We start from the raw sequence: 15,952 nt of genomic DNA, 5'->3' as shown, positions 1-15,952 counted from the left end.
GGTTTTCAAGAGGTTAGTCAATTTGGGATTTCAAGGGTGATTTCTCTTTGTACATCTTACTATTTCAGGCATGTGACTCTTCCCTCATTGTTAATTTGTTAAAAACATATGTGTAAAGTGTTGTCCATATGAAATTATTTTGGATTTGATTTTAATGCGTATTGTTGAACAATGTTTTCCTATAATTTAATTATGATTATTCATGCTTTAAATATAGTTTTGAACTTATAGGTGCATGGGTATGGTGAATGAACTAGGGAATTGTGATTTTTTCAAACTTGTGTCTTTTGAAGTGGTTATGACCCCGACCCTATAGTGTGAAATTTTTTTTGAGTTATGAGAAAGGTGGGAATTTGTAAAATTGAACTAGTCTTAAACTATTGCATGATTTAAAGAGGCATTTGAAACACAATGGTATGATTTAATGAACAAAGGGAGTCGGTGTCCCCTACCTTGTATTAATGAACAAAGGGAGTTATTTTCCTTAAGTAAATGGAAAATTATTTTGGTATGTTTTTATTACCTTGCAAGTGTAGTTGGTATGACGATACCAACAATGTATGCCTTAATGTGAAATATGGTTCATAATTGAGATAGTGTGATAAATGTTTTAATTGGGCTCAAATAAGGGTTGTGTAACTGTGTCATGAAAGTAGAGGTTTGGGTGACCAACATTGGAAACTACATTTGCCAACGTGGAGGTCAAAGTGACCAGGGAGGTTCGAGCCTCTCTCATTATTGTTAATTCATGAATAGAGAGGTTCGAGTCCCCTGCAAATCATTATATGATCAGGTTCTTAAGTCACCTTTGTATATGTTGGGAGATTTGAGTCCCCCATGTGCATATACATGAGATTATTCTCCAGTTCGTGCGGCTACACACACTGGAGCTTGACCAGGGGGTGAGAGATGGGGCCTATATAGCCCATGGGTACAATTATATGATGGTTGAGCTACACAATCTAGGTTAAGGTTAAAAGTACATACTAAACCTTATTCCCTTTCCTAACATGGAATATATTTGTATATATATATATATATGTATGTATGTATTTGTATATGGTAATGTGCATTGGATGACTTGGTTGAATTGATGACATTATTTAATCTTTATCTTTGAGTGTATCCCCACGCGATATAGATTTGGCCATACTTCTACTTTTCCTGCTCAGTGATTTTGGATTGATCGAGAGTTAACTTGAAGTGGTGAGATTTCATGCTTCAAAAGGATACATTTTAGTATAATATTTTTATGTTTAGTTGTTGACTATTGGATACTATTTTTGGCTATAGTCGGGGGCAGGTCTCAACACTTTATTAATATTTGGTTTGGTAGAGGCATTGTCAGACTACTATAGACTTAGGATATTTTGGTTTTTTGTTGGTTTTGTCATACACATATCATAACATCTTTAATTTCAAGTTCTCTTATCTTGTTATATGTTCGATTTCATTCTACATAGATGTAAGGTGGTCTACAGTTTAGATGTTGGGGGTGGTTTTTGGTCCTTGTTGAACTTGAGATACTCGTCATGACCAAGCATTGGTTTGGGTTGTGTGAAGGTGGTATTAGAGTCTAGGTTCATGGTTAATTAGGTGTCTAATGCACTGTGAAGCACGATACTTTCGATGTTTAAAATAATGAAATTATGCTTGGACTTAGGATATTTTAGAAAATATGATGTGGTTTGGTGTTTGTTATAGGTAAAATAGGTAAATAAAAGGCTTGGAATGAAAATGGAAGAAAAAGACTTGAAACGAATGAAGTATGCAAATAATACTAGTCACCTTATGAGTCATCAACACATCATACAACTCATAGGTTGACTCGTAATCATAACAAAACCAAAGTCCAAGAAGAAATGCTAAGTAAAGAAAAGATACAACTCAGTCATACGAGTTGTAAGATCAAGATATGAGTCATGAAAAGAAACTTCGTAAAAAACATAAGCCAAAGTTAGATTCAGAGTTGAAGTCATAAAAGAAGATGAGTCAAAAGTCTGAGTATGACTCATATGATCCAACCGTAAGCATATTGGTGTCCAAATCATGGAAAGACAAATGCCTAGGTAGTAATGAGTGAAGGCTACAAGTTGTATGGTAAAGGTACGACTCATGAGCATGAGTCGTAAAGATAAAAGAAACCTGGAGCCCTAGAAGATCAGACACTGGAGAACATACGAGAGGCCCAGTACGACTCGTAAGAAAACATTAAGAGTGGATGAAAAAGTCATACCTTGTGCCGACTTAATTTTACTTTTTCATTTTAATTAGAATTATTAGGTTATTTTGAGAAACTATATATACCCTAGGGTTTATGTTTTATTAGGTTACTCTTTCAGACATTCTTTGATACGCTATTACATATTCTTACATTATTCTTGAGATTTTTGGGTTGTTATTCAATTAAAGATTTTAGATTTTATTCTTCTTATTCTTGTGTAATCAATTACAAGAATTATTTATTGATTATCATGGATTATTGCATGAACATGAGCAACAAATTTCCCTGACTAGGGTTGTGGGAACCTTGGTGGATTAGCTACGTAAAGGAAGTGGGAGATTCATTTATTCATACATAACTGCATGTATCTTAATCTTCTTTACATCAATTGTCCTCAGAGCAATTGCAGAAGCTCAAGGATTTCCTATATTCAATAACATCTTCACAAGGGAGTTTAAGATTAGGAAAAGAGGATTAAGACAATAATTTGAGATTCACATCCATTTTATTATTCCATCATCTTATCTAACCAGCTTGAGACTCAAAAGGTAAAAGTTGAACTGAAGTCATAGACAAGTATCAACAAGGAGATGCCATAATATTCACAAGGTAAAAGGGTGAAATTTATCAACACATTCACAAGAAGGTTGATAATACATATCTTGTTGACTTTACATACAGAGTAGAAGAATAGGTGGGTTAAACATGAGAAATTTACGGAGTTGAGAAGCCAGGGGGAATACAGTCCTAGTGTTCATCTTCTATTGTTTAGAAACTCAAAGCATTCAAGTTTGGTTACTACATACGATTGATTTCAAATCACCCATTTACTTTTCTACACTGCTCGTAGATTTCAGCAAGTTAAGCAACTGTTCAACATTTTTCCTGTAGGATTGATCCCACCTAGTTGGGTTACTATATTTGGCATCAATCGTAACATACTTATTTGGAGGTTAGTTTTGGGTGACATCAAATTTTGGCGTCGTTGCTGGGGAAGACAGTTTGAGCAGTTAATTGAATTAGTGAAGTTTGTGGGTTTTATTTTCTGTTCTAGATTTTTCATACGCCTTTGTATGTCAAACACTAGGAGAAAAGGCAATCCCTTAATCCCTTTTGATCCAGAGCCAGAATAATCCTTCAAACACCATAAAAAATGTAAGAACAAATTCATGACGATGTTCCTGCTGGGGTTTGAAATCCTCATTCCTCTAGCTTTCCCCCAATGTGAAGTTTGATATTACTAGAGCTATGATCCAGTTTTTGAATTTGAAGGGTGTGTTTTTGGGATCAGCTACTGATGATGCGAATATGCATCTTTCTAATTTTACTCGGGTCTGCACGTTATATACTATTTTAGGGGTGGATCAGAAACCTTTGAGGTTGAGGTTGCTCCCATTTTCATTGACAGGTGGAGCATCACTATGGTTAGGGGAACTTCTAAGAGGTTCAATCACTACTTGGTATGAGTTGCAGAGACAGTTTTGGAATAAATTTTCCCCCTACAAGGATGCTGCAATTAAAATATGAAATTTATAATTTCAGATAGTTAACTGCAGAATCCATGTATGAGGCATGGTTCAGATTTAAGAAGAAGCTGAGCATTGCACCTAATTATAGAATCACAGGGTCCAATTTGTTAGAAATCCTCTATAGATAACTGAATATAAGTTTGAGAGTAATGGCAGATACAATTTTGGGAGGTGCATTTATGCATCTTTTGTAGGGTACTGGGAAAGATATGCTAGATGATATTTCGATAACTAATCGAGGATGGCATACTACAGATTCTGAGTATGGTGCAGGTACATTTTCTATTAGAGAAGCTAATGATTATGGAGCTAGTCAAGATTTGGTAGCGCAATAGGTTGCACAGCGTCGGACAGATATTGGGATGCTTACAAAACAATTTTCAAAACTGAGTGCTGAGAAAGTGAATACAGTTGCGGCAGAGGGAACTACTTCTAGGATTGTTAAGACTGAATCTGAAGAGGAAGTAAAATATCTTGATCATTGATTTCTCCTAAAAATACAACTCAATTAAAAGTATAATGCAGTCGATTGCAAATATAATACCCCAACAATGTTGGGGTTGATCCCACAGGGTAAACGTGAATAATTTCTTGCTTTGATGTAATCCATGAGCTGTACAGAAAAGTAAATGGGGGGATTTTTAGTATCAATTATAAGTAGTAACAAAATCTTAAGTGTTGTTGAGTTATAATCAATATGAGATGAACACTAGGCTTGTGTCCCCCCTGGCTTATTTACTTCATAAATTTCTTATGATCAACCCAACAGTTCTATTATTCTGTATAAAAAGCCTACAAGATAAGTCTTATCAACTGTCGGGTAAGTTTGAAGATAAATTTCACCCTTTACCGGGTAAGTCTCAAGGTGTTGCCTTGTTGTCCCTTGCTACGGACTCAGTAAGACTTGTTGGGGTAGGCTCACATGATACGATGAGATATAGGGACTAAAAGATGGAGGTAGATATCCCAAAGCATTGTCTTAATCTTCTTTTCCTAATAACAAACTTCTTGGTTATTGAATGGATGCAAATACAGGCTATCTCAAGCCTTTGCAGTTTCTATGAGATTAATTATGGAGAAGAAGAATTAAGATACATGCAAAAACCCTAGAATAATTGAGTCTCACACCTTCTCTCCGTAGCTAATCCACCAGGGATCCCACAATCCTAGCTAAGGAGATTAGCCACTCATATTTGTGTAGGAAATCATGATTATTAATGAAGAATACATAAAATCAATTTGTACAAGAATAAGATGAATAAACTCCAAAGTCTTTAATTGAATAAACCCTAAAATCTCAAGAATAATTGTAAAAGTATTGTAATAATATGTAAAATCATGTAAAAGGGCATTCAAAAGTGTAACCTAATAAAAGATAAACCCTAGGATATTTATAGTATCTCAAAATAACATCAAAATCCTATTGAAAATGGAAAAGGTAAAGTTAAGTCGGCAGTCGATATGACTCGGTCTTTACTCGTATCATATCAATATGAGTCATTCATACCCCGCCTTATCGTATTTGTTCCAGTGTCTGACCTTCCCATGGCTTCAACTTTCTATTCAGAATACGATATCTCTATACAAGTCGTTCCTTAGTGTACGACTCGTGTCCTCAACTCGTATACACCTGGGACTTTAGTTATTCTCAGCTTTGAACACTGTTTTGTATACGACATATCAATATAAGTCATACTTAGATTTTCGAATTGTATTCTTATGACACTTCAAATCCTGGATGGTAGCTCAAGTTTTGTTATGCTTATGATTTTTGTATACGTCTTGTATCCTTGCTTACGACTGGGATACTTGAGTCATATCATCCTCATACTTGGCTCCTTCATTTGGCTTTTGGTTCTGTTACTCATATGATTCAGCATACGAGTCATATTGACTTGGTACGACTCATGAGCTAACTTGTATACTGATTAGAGATGGTCTTTTTGTTCTCTTTTTGTTCAAATACTATTGTAGACCTGTTTTACCTGCAATTTACACCAAAGTGCATCATATCCAACTAAATACCCTAACTTCACACATAAATTCATGATTTTAAGCACCGAAAGTTTCATTTTTCCATGCCACATCAATCTTTGGTTGGCATATTTTTTAGCCCAACGGCAAGGGAATTAAGGTCGAAACTATTACAATGATAGATATAGCTATAAAAGTAGAGAAAAAGCTGGTGATTGGTAGTGTAAAGATGATTATAAGGAGAAGAGTGACAGGTATGTTCCACCATGTGGTCGTAGTTCAAAATCTAGAATAGAGGCACTTTTGTAAAAACAAGTCAAAGGACAAGAAAGTCAAAAAAGTTGTCTTAAGGAGATTAAGGCAGATCTGTCAGGGCTAAATCAAAAAATTGAGTCACACGCTACCACAATCAAATAGTTGGAGCAACAATTTTGTCAGATATCAGCCACAGTAAGTCAAAGGCAGCCTATCACTCTCCCTATTAACACAGTGGTAAATCTAAAAAATGATAGTCACTACCATGCCATTACCACTCAGAGTAGTAAAACCACCATGGATCCGTCTGTACCCACTGTAGATGAACAAAAGAATGGTGATGATTCTATAGATGTGGAGAGTAGTAGAAAGTAATATAAATGAAAAGAAATGGTTGAGGAGCCTATTTTGAAGTCCATATTGAGACCCCACCCTCTTTTTCCTCAAAGGCTAAAAAAGAAACAAGAAGAGGGAAAGTATCAAATTTTTTTTTATCTATGTTGAAAGAGCTACTAGTCAACATCCCCCTTGTAGAGGAATTATTACAAATCCCGAGATATGCAAAATTCATGAAGGATCAAATAACCAAGAAGAGGTCAGTCAGTTATGAGCCAGGTGACAATATTCATCACTGCAGTGTTGTAGCCCCTAGATCATTGGTAGATAAAAAGGAGGATCCTGGTGCTTTCACCATTCCTTGTACCATTGGATCTTTCAACTTCACTCGAGCATTATGTGATTTGGGTGCTAGTATCAAAATCATGACATTATAAGTATTTAAGCAGTTGGGGTTGGGACGTCCCAAACCAATAACTATGAGACTAGCAATGATAGATAGGACAATAAAAAAGCCAGTTAATATATTCTACATGATGTATTGGTGAAGATGGCTTCTTTCATATTTCCTTCTAATTTTGTGATATTAGACTATGAAGTGGAATTTGAAGACCTAATTATTTAGGGAATACCATTTTGGCTACAGGAAGGACATTGATTGATTTGGAGCTAGGACATCTAATGCTGAGAATCAATGATGAATAAGTGATATTTGATGTATGACTCAAGAGTACTTTCGACTTCGTCTCTTCCTATTCTCACTAAGGAGTGAAGCATTATTATGGTTTTGGACACTCCCTATGACTCCGCTCACTTCATGGAAGGAGTATACAAATGAGTTTTAGATCAATAATCCTCTCCATCCAAGGTGTGTCACCCGAGATATGAAATCATGAACAAAGTCAAAGAGAAGGAGAGCCACTTCATAAAGCATAGGAGAGATTTCATAGCAAGTTAGCCAAATGCCTAAACCACGAGATTCTGGGGAAGACACTTCTCCAAATATTCTATCAGGCACTAGATCTTTTGAACCAAATGGTGGTAAACGATACGGCGAAAGGTTCTCTGTTAAATTTGAACTTTCATGCAACTACAAAATTGTTGAGAGAGGTAACTAACACAATAGGGAATGGTACACCCGAGACATCAACATTTCAACTAGCCCTCCACCTAAGCCCATGATTAGTAAAGCACAAAGAAAGTGAAAGGAGGATCAAGACCAAACCATGGAAAAGATCTTTACCCAACTTGAGCTCCTAACAAAGTATGCCACAGGTGCACCCGTGAAAATGGCAAACCCCATGACTAGGGGTGTTCAAGGTTTGGTTAAAAACCAAACCGAACCGCGATCCAAACCAAACTGATTAAAAAATCTAATATTTGGCTTAGTTTGGTTTGGTTTTGAATTTTAAAAAACCGATACTAATTTGGTTTGATTGGGTTTTACTCTAAAATAACCGACAAAATAACCAAACCAAACAAATATATATATATATATATATGTTACATTATATATTTTAATCATGATTTAACTTTAGTCATAATACATTCAGTCATATGTCTTCATCCAGTTGACAGTACCTTATGAGATTCTAAATGAATTTCGTACTTTGAATGACAAATGATACTAATTTTGAAAATAATATCTTGTTGTATATTGAAATTTATAGCTAAGATTCATTAGACTATAGAAAATCACTAATTTTAACTTTCTTTTTGAACCTTTTCGAGCAAGAAGTTTATGTGTTCATATTTTGCGGGGTTTATCATATCATTCTGTTAAATTAGCATTTAAATATTTTTTTAGAAGCATTCATATGGTGTTGTTCATGGCTTTGCCGAAGTATAACACTCAGTTGACATCTTAGTTTCAAGGTTGAGATACAACACTCATTTGACATCTCATATGTTAGATTGGATTTGTTTTTTAGATCTTCAGCTTTTATCATTAGCTAAAGTTATAAATCAAAAAAACTGAACCAAACCGAACTAAACCGACAAGAACCAAACCGATGGTTATTTTTTTGTTTGGTTTGGTTTGGTTTTATAAATTTGAAAACTGACTAAGTTGGTTTGGTCCAACCCATCAACACCCCTACCCATGACACCAAGAGCCCATTATGACGATGATGAAGCTAGGAGAATGGAGAAAGAAATTTTGTACCTAGCTAACCACTTTGGGGGTTCTCATTCGGCCTATCGTAGGCATGGTAGGAATCAAGGTTGGATAAGTCATGGTAGTGGTCAATTTTGGAGAGATTAGGAACATAAGTATTGCTATTTCGTGCCTTACTATGATCGGGATTCTAACAAAGAGTCATGCTCTATTAATGCCGATAGAGGTAGAACAGAGGATCTCCTTGCAAGAATTTTGGACAAGGTTGAAGGAACCAACAAAATGGTCTATGAATTAAAAGAGGACTTTATTTCACTCTCTAAAACTGTGGTCTCCCATTCGGTCTCTATTAAAGAATTGGAAAATCAAATAGGACTAGTCTACAAACGTCTAGATGTTAATCCTAAGGGGGGCTCCACTAGTGGAACAATCTCGAACCTACACAATGATGATCAAATCTTGATAATGTATGCAGAGAGAAAAATACAAAGAAAGAGCATATGACATAGGACTTGGGCAGCAAGATGCCCAACGCTCGATCAAAAGAGAAGTTGTCCCAAAGTCTAATCGACAAAGAGAAGAAAGAGATGGAAAACATTATTGGAAGGTTAATTGATGAAGGGGAGTTTGATAAGTGGGGTCCTGTGGACCTTTCTTGACAAATTGACACATGCCAACGTCATTCCATGATGATAACTAAGACACTATATGGGAGGCAACCCACAAATGCCACAAGGATAGATCGTATCCTTTTTAGCATTTTTATAGTACTGATGTTAGATTTTGCATATGAATAATTCATGAATGTGTGACACTATGGAGTGCTTGGCATAAGCATAGAAAGTAAAAAGTGTGCATAATTTAGGATGAAAACCAATCAAAGGATTAATGAACACAATTGAGTATAAAAGATGGATAAAGGTAAAATAGAGGACCAAAAATTCCCTCGATTATACCAACCATGGTCCCCATGCATGATTACAGTTACTCACCTGTCCACGATCGCGTTCAGTCAGCTGCGATCGCAGACACAGAAGCCAGTTGATTTACCTACTGCCTCCCTAATTTCCTTACACTCTTGCTCAAGTTCTTATATGTAGGAATGGTCTAATCTCAAGACAAATAGTAATGGTGGAAAATCTAAAAAGGATAGAGATCTTTGATGGAGTTTTAGGGAGTACCTTTATCTCTTTATTATCTTTGATTGATGATGTAGTAGGAACACTGCTACATTTTTAGTTGGGGGTGTTTTGTTTCCTTATTCATTTCATTTAGACTTATAATTAGTGATAGTGCTTCACACTTTTCTATTCTTTTGGAAAATTCTTAGCATGATTTTTATTTGGGTTATAATATTCGGGCATTCTGATGGAGCTCACATTTGTATAGATTAAGTATCTTGTTTGTAGTTTTCTATTTTATTCTAAATTTTAGTAGATGAGCTTTGCCTTTGTGATTGGTTTTCTAACCATAGATGCGGGGGAATTGTGAGTACCCGTAGCATCAAGTTTATAAAATGCAAGAGAAATTTGAGTACCCGTAGCATTGATAATTTGGGGTTGCATTATGATCCATTGGTGAAGTTTGAGTAACCATGTGGTGGGTCATCCACACTTTGAATTCTAATGTAAGATGATAGATTGTATGATTTCCATGATTAGCAAATTATATGTGGTGCGGATGCAAAAACAAACAGCCTCATCCATCTAAAATTTTTAAAAAATTTGAAGACATGTATATGGGAAACTTTATGACGAAATTTTTCTCTCTTCCTATGACTCCAAAAGTTGATTTTAGAAAAACAGTGAATACTCCATCTTTTTCTCGAGCAGGTAGAACCATTGAATCCTCTTGACAACATTCGCATGCCATGTGTGTAAGGTTAATTGTCTCTTTCTCATGTGTAACTATCTAGAACTTGCCCCTTTACTCTTTTAAATCTAATTTTTGACTATGCTTGGTTGGTAAAATAATCATCGAACATCTTGTGATTTTGGAAGTTCTCTTTAGCCTAAAGAGCCTACCAATACGTAAGATTTACCCTAGTCACCCTCTTCAAGCCTTCAGACTTTTCTTTGGCAAACGCATTACAAGCCGTGACTCTTCTATTCATACACTCTTAAACCCTTTCCTCCTTGAACTTAAGAATACAAATTGAAGCTAAAATCCTAACTTCGGGGTGGTGGAAAGAGAACAAAGTATAGTTGGGCCACGAAGCCTTGAGAAGGTTCTAACAATCTTAAGAAAGTGAAGTTTTTTGGATTTGAATAAAGAAAAGATCCCATAAAGGAAAGAGAGGCTTTATCTATGCACAAAAATTATAGAAGAAGAGAAAAAGAGGAAAGTAGGAAGACCAAGAAAAAGCAAAGAGTGGGCAAAATAGTAAAATGAAAAGAATTGGCAATAAGTGAAGCATGAAAAGAGTGTGATGTAGAACTTCAAGAAGGGTGTAGCCTCATATTTCGAAGTTGATCTCTTACCCTGCCCTAAACCTATATTACAAGCTCAACAAGCCCTTTGTGATTTCCAACCAAGTGTAGTCATTATAGTGGTGATTGAAAATAGAGGCAAGCCTATGGCATGGTACTTTTTAACATGGAAAATTTCTTGAGAGTGAGTGGTTTCACATAAAATTCCTTGTTACATGATTGTTAGCTAGGTGTGTGAATTTCTTCTTTCTTGTGGGAGGCATATGAACTAGTTGAGGTGGGTGATTTTGTTATCTTTTGCACAATGAGATAATCGGAAGTATTGCATGTTTGAAGTCAATATGTGAGTCATTTCTAGAGCGTTAGTAGTTGTTACATGGTAGCTCCTCGAAGTCTATTTCATCCTCTATTTTTCCATTTTATGATGAGAGGAGTTGTTAAATTCCTATTCACCTATTTGTAAAAAGCTTTTGTGGTAGCGATCTAGTTTGAGTCTTCATGATCATTACATGATAGAGAGATGGCATACATATGAAATTGTCTCATAGTGAGTGGTAGTGTTGCTTGAGGACAAGCAAGGTCTTAAGTTGGGGGTGTTGATGGGTGGTGAGCTTACCACTCTTTTACACTAATTTTCTATGCATATTACCCTATTTTGAATGAATAAATGAGACAAAATATATGGATAGATGCATTAATATCTACTTTTTGTAGGCATTAAGATGAGGAGACTAAAAGATATGGATTGGATCTAAAACTGATAAAAAGGGAGCAAGAAAAATATAGCTGAAGGCCTGGACTACATCAGCCTTGGTTACAGCTACCGCTGTCATGGTTAGTAAAGAAGGTTAGAGCAATCTGGTCACAACACATAACCATAGTCACGTGGTCATGATCGCGGTTGTGGATAGCCGTGCGCAATCATGGTTAAGCAAAAATATGCCCAAAGGTAGATCTATAAAAGTACTTGGACGCATCCCAAGCCATATTTAAGTTAAAAACCCTTCCTATTTAGGATATCTTAGCTCATAAGATATCTTGGAATTCAAAACTTGAAACCCTAATCTTGGGCAAGTATGTAATTAACTTTGAATGCTAAATTTCTTAGACTTTTTGTGAAGAATGAATTCGTTGGATAATCCTTATGGTATATCTCTCTTTACTTTCTTCATGAGTAGCTAAATAATTTAGACTTAGGATTATGTTGAACTAGGGTATAATTGTGTGTAGGTGTTGTTGTGTTTGCATGAATTTTAGTTGTTGAGTATGGATTCCACCATTGCTTGAGATTACGAGTTGGAATTTGAAGGGTGAAAACCCTAAACTCTAAAAATCCTCTGTCATTCTCAAAAGAGGGATGAAAGTGAATATTAGGTAACCCATAACATCCTCGAAAGAAGGTTATAAGGGGATAAATCAATGATGGATAATTGAGCCTATGGTTTACTACCTTTTTCAATCTTAGAAATAAGTGTATTAGGAGTGTAAATCATGTAACGAGCATCATCCTAGAAACATGGATGCTTGATTGAGGTCTTGGGTGATTATGAAAATGTGTACACTTGTTAGGCGCTCAAAAGAGCCAACAAATGAAATCGTTGTGGTTTTGTTGAAAGATTGAACTCAATGAACTTCTACCTAGACTATTCTTTAGTTAATAACTAAACTTCATGACATACCAATATCAACACACAAGCATGACCTCTAGGTAGACACAATCCCAAGATTTTCCTAAAATCTTGAATTCTAAGTACAAGTTTAATTTACCAAGTTCTTATTAAAGTTGGCTGTGAAGAATTCTCAAGCTAATTTCTTATTTTATTTCAAATGTCATTTTTGTTAATATTTCAGGTAATCTCTTTGTAATTTGAGCACCCATAGGGTTTGAAGTCTATAGTTCACTTCTCGAGATTCGACCTCAATTCCATTTGAGTTACTTGACAATGACTACCTCACCGCTAATTATGGGAATGAGTTAAGCATTATCAAAATGACTCTATTAACGGGGATCGAACTTGGGTCACTCGTGTGACAGATGTGAATAAGTGCAATTTTAGTATTATAACACTATTTTAAGCTCATTTCTAGCTACATGTCCCAAGCCTACAATAACAGTGAATATAAAGGGGTTTGAGGCTACATACCAGGTAACTGATGCAAAAGGTTTGAAATAAACCCTTGGATACTCTTGAGAGGCCATAAACTTGAGAGAAATTATGAGAAAATTTGAAAATAAGGTGCATGGGTGCATGACATTCAGATGGTCTTTTTAATTTGAGTTAACCGCAATCACGGTCCAAGTTATGCGATTGCTGTCACATGGTCTCCCAATCGCGGAGGCATGGATTGTGGTTGCAGTAACTGAGACCAATCATCCGGGTTTCTTGCACTTCTTTTTCAATTCAAGCATGCCAATTTCACACATTCCCTTTTAAAATCACTTAGCACTACGCTCCATAGATTATGCATGAAATAAAACAAAACAAGAAAGAAGTCTACTCTAACAGCACAAATCTAAAGGATATGTGCCACGTTTTGTGGTTTGATAGGTTGCCTCCCATCGAGCGCTTAGTTTAACGTCATATCACGATGCTTTCACTCCTTTATTTTATGTCTCCATTTAGAAAATTTGAATCTCCGTCCCAACTTTTGCTCAATATGCAATGAGTGGTAGAGGGCTAGAAAATTTAAATTTTCTAAGAGAGAACTTAGAAGAGGAGGTAAAATGGCAAGAAAGCTTTGATCTTGCCATTTTGAAGACTTAAACCTTTTACCCAACTTCACATCGATCTTCTGAATTGGATCCACGGGTAAAAGAGTCTGCATTAATAAGCCATTTCTTGTACTTCAAAAGTTGAGCATCTTGACCTTTGATGGATGGGATTCCATGTGCTCCTTTGAATGACAAACTCTGAAATATATGAGTTGTACTTCACCTTCCCACAATCCTCCATTTGGTCAAAAGAATGGATCCTCATCACATCCCCTAAGCATAATGTTTAAAAGTGGTTAGAACAAGGTTCAACCCCTAATTTTGGGTTAGCCACCTCCAAAGCATACTCACCCCTAAATGAGCTAGAGTCATCATAACAGGTTTTCTTTGATTCTTCTCTTGACTCTAAGATCATTTATTTTATTTTGGCTTCTTCTTCCTCATATGAGTTGGATTGTTGGGAAGCTGCCGAGGATTCTTTGCTACTAAGCTCATCATCATAGCTTTTCTTCTCTTCTTGACATATCTCCTCTTGGGGAATTAGCATGGTAATGATAGTTCCAAGCTTTTCTTTTTTGCTCATTTCCCCTATCTTGACATTTTTTCATCCCAATGCCTCTTGTTGTAAAGCTTGTACATTCTTCCCCGTTGTATCCACCCAATCTAAAATAGTTTGAAGTATTGCTCCAAGACTAGTGGATCCGGTATGTTGCTCTTTCTCCTCTTCATTAGAAGACCTGTCAAACTTATACGAGAACTAGAAACTTAGTTAGTATGATGGAGGGAGGGGGCATGTGGACAATCAATCCAATGTCCATTTAGACCACTACATAAAGAACACCTATACTCAGGTTTCCAACTACCAACATCATATTTGTTAGAATATGCCATAGAGAAAATAAAAATAAAAATAAAAAAACTAAAAAGCTACCTACAAAAGGAAAATCACGAACAAATATTTACAATCTTGAATTCAAAAAAGTAACTAAAATTCCAAACTAACTTAATACGTCAAATTGTTCCTCGGCAACGACGCCATTTTTCATAACGCTCAACTTACACGTTAATTTAAGTGCAAGGCAGTCGTCGTTAATATATTTACCCAACTTTGGATTCGGGGTCGAATCCATGAGGAAAAATATGAGTAGCAATCGAATTAATTTGAAATGATAGATACAATTGAATTCAAACAAATATACAAAAAGATAAAATGCGGGATAGGTTCCTATACTAATGTTTCTTTTTGGGTTTTTCTAGTATAAATTCGGGGTTAAAAATAATTAGAGTTTTAACAATTAAACACGGATCTTGGTATTATACATTACTAAGGGAGTGACATATGGGAGTGATAAATCAACATCAATTTAGTAAATCATATATGGGTAGGTTTGGTTATATATTTTGATACTAGTTTTTCAACAAAACACCAAACTTTCACCCATTGATTCTTTCGAATACCTAATAGGTGTGTTCAATAATTAGTAACCACAACCTCAATCTAGGCATCCCTATTTTTAGAATGATACCCATGGTGTAGCCAACCTTATATTCACCCTTTTGTCTAAGATAGTGAAAATTTAGCAAACTACACATGATTTTCTATCATTTATTTGGTATCCACATCCCTCTTTGTAGGATGATATGGATTCCTAAAGTTCACCCAAAACCCTTCTTTCGAAGATGGCCTTGGACTTTCTTGAGTTTGGAGCTTTCACTCATCAAACCCATGTGGGTATTTAGGGCTTTCACCCATCAAATCCCAACCATAATAGCATAACAATGATAAAACCCATAAATATGAATTACCATATAGATGCTAACAATAACAATCCACACAAACTGAAACCCCTATTCACCCATAACCCCAAGAGAGAGATTTAGCTACACATAAGATAAATAAACATAAATACACCCATAATCTCCATTGAATTGAATTGTTGAAGATTTAAGAAAATGTTAATTTAAACTTGGTTCTCCCGCAGTATCAATAATGGAATTAAGCAAATCTTCTACTTAAAAAGTCTCCAATGTATTCTTCACCCAAAATTTATACAATATTTTTTTCTCCAAAAATGGAGGCAATGAACTACACAAAAACTAAAACCTAAAAAATTAAGGAAGATGAAATTATTCATAATGCTAGGGTTTGAGTCATTTTTGTCAAATTGGGATCAGCACGTGCAATTATAATTTTGTCCTTGGGCTAAAATCCTCTGCTAGGCTGCGATCTCGCAAGTCTGGCTACGACTGCGGCTATGCAACCGTGATTGAATAACCATCCTTGACTGCCACAATCGCGGTTGGTAGATCGTGACTGCGGTACTTAAGAATCTTCTATTTTAGGTCTTCAGCTGCACTTTCTTGCTCTTTTTTTGA

Source organism: Capsicum annuum, chromosome 10 (genome assembly GCF_002878395.1).
Source record: "Capsicum annuum cultivar UCD-10X-F1 chromosome 10, UCD10Xv1.1, whole genome shotgun sequence".
Classification (NCBI taxonomy): domain Eukaryota; kingdom Viridiplantae; phylum Streptophyta; class Magnoliopsida; order Solanales; family Solanaceae; genus Capsicum; species Capsicum annuum.
Note: the sequence above shows the minus strand (reverse complement) of the source record.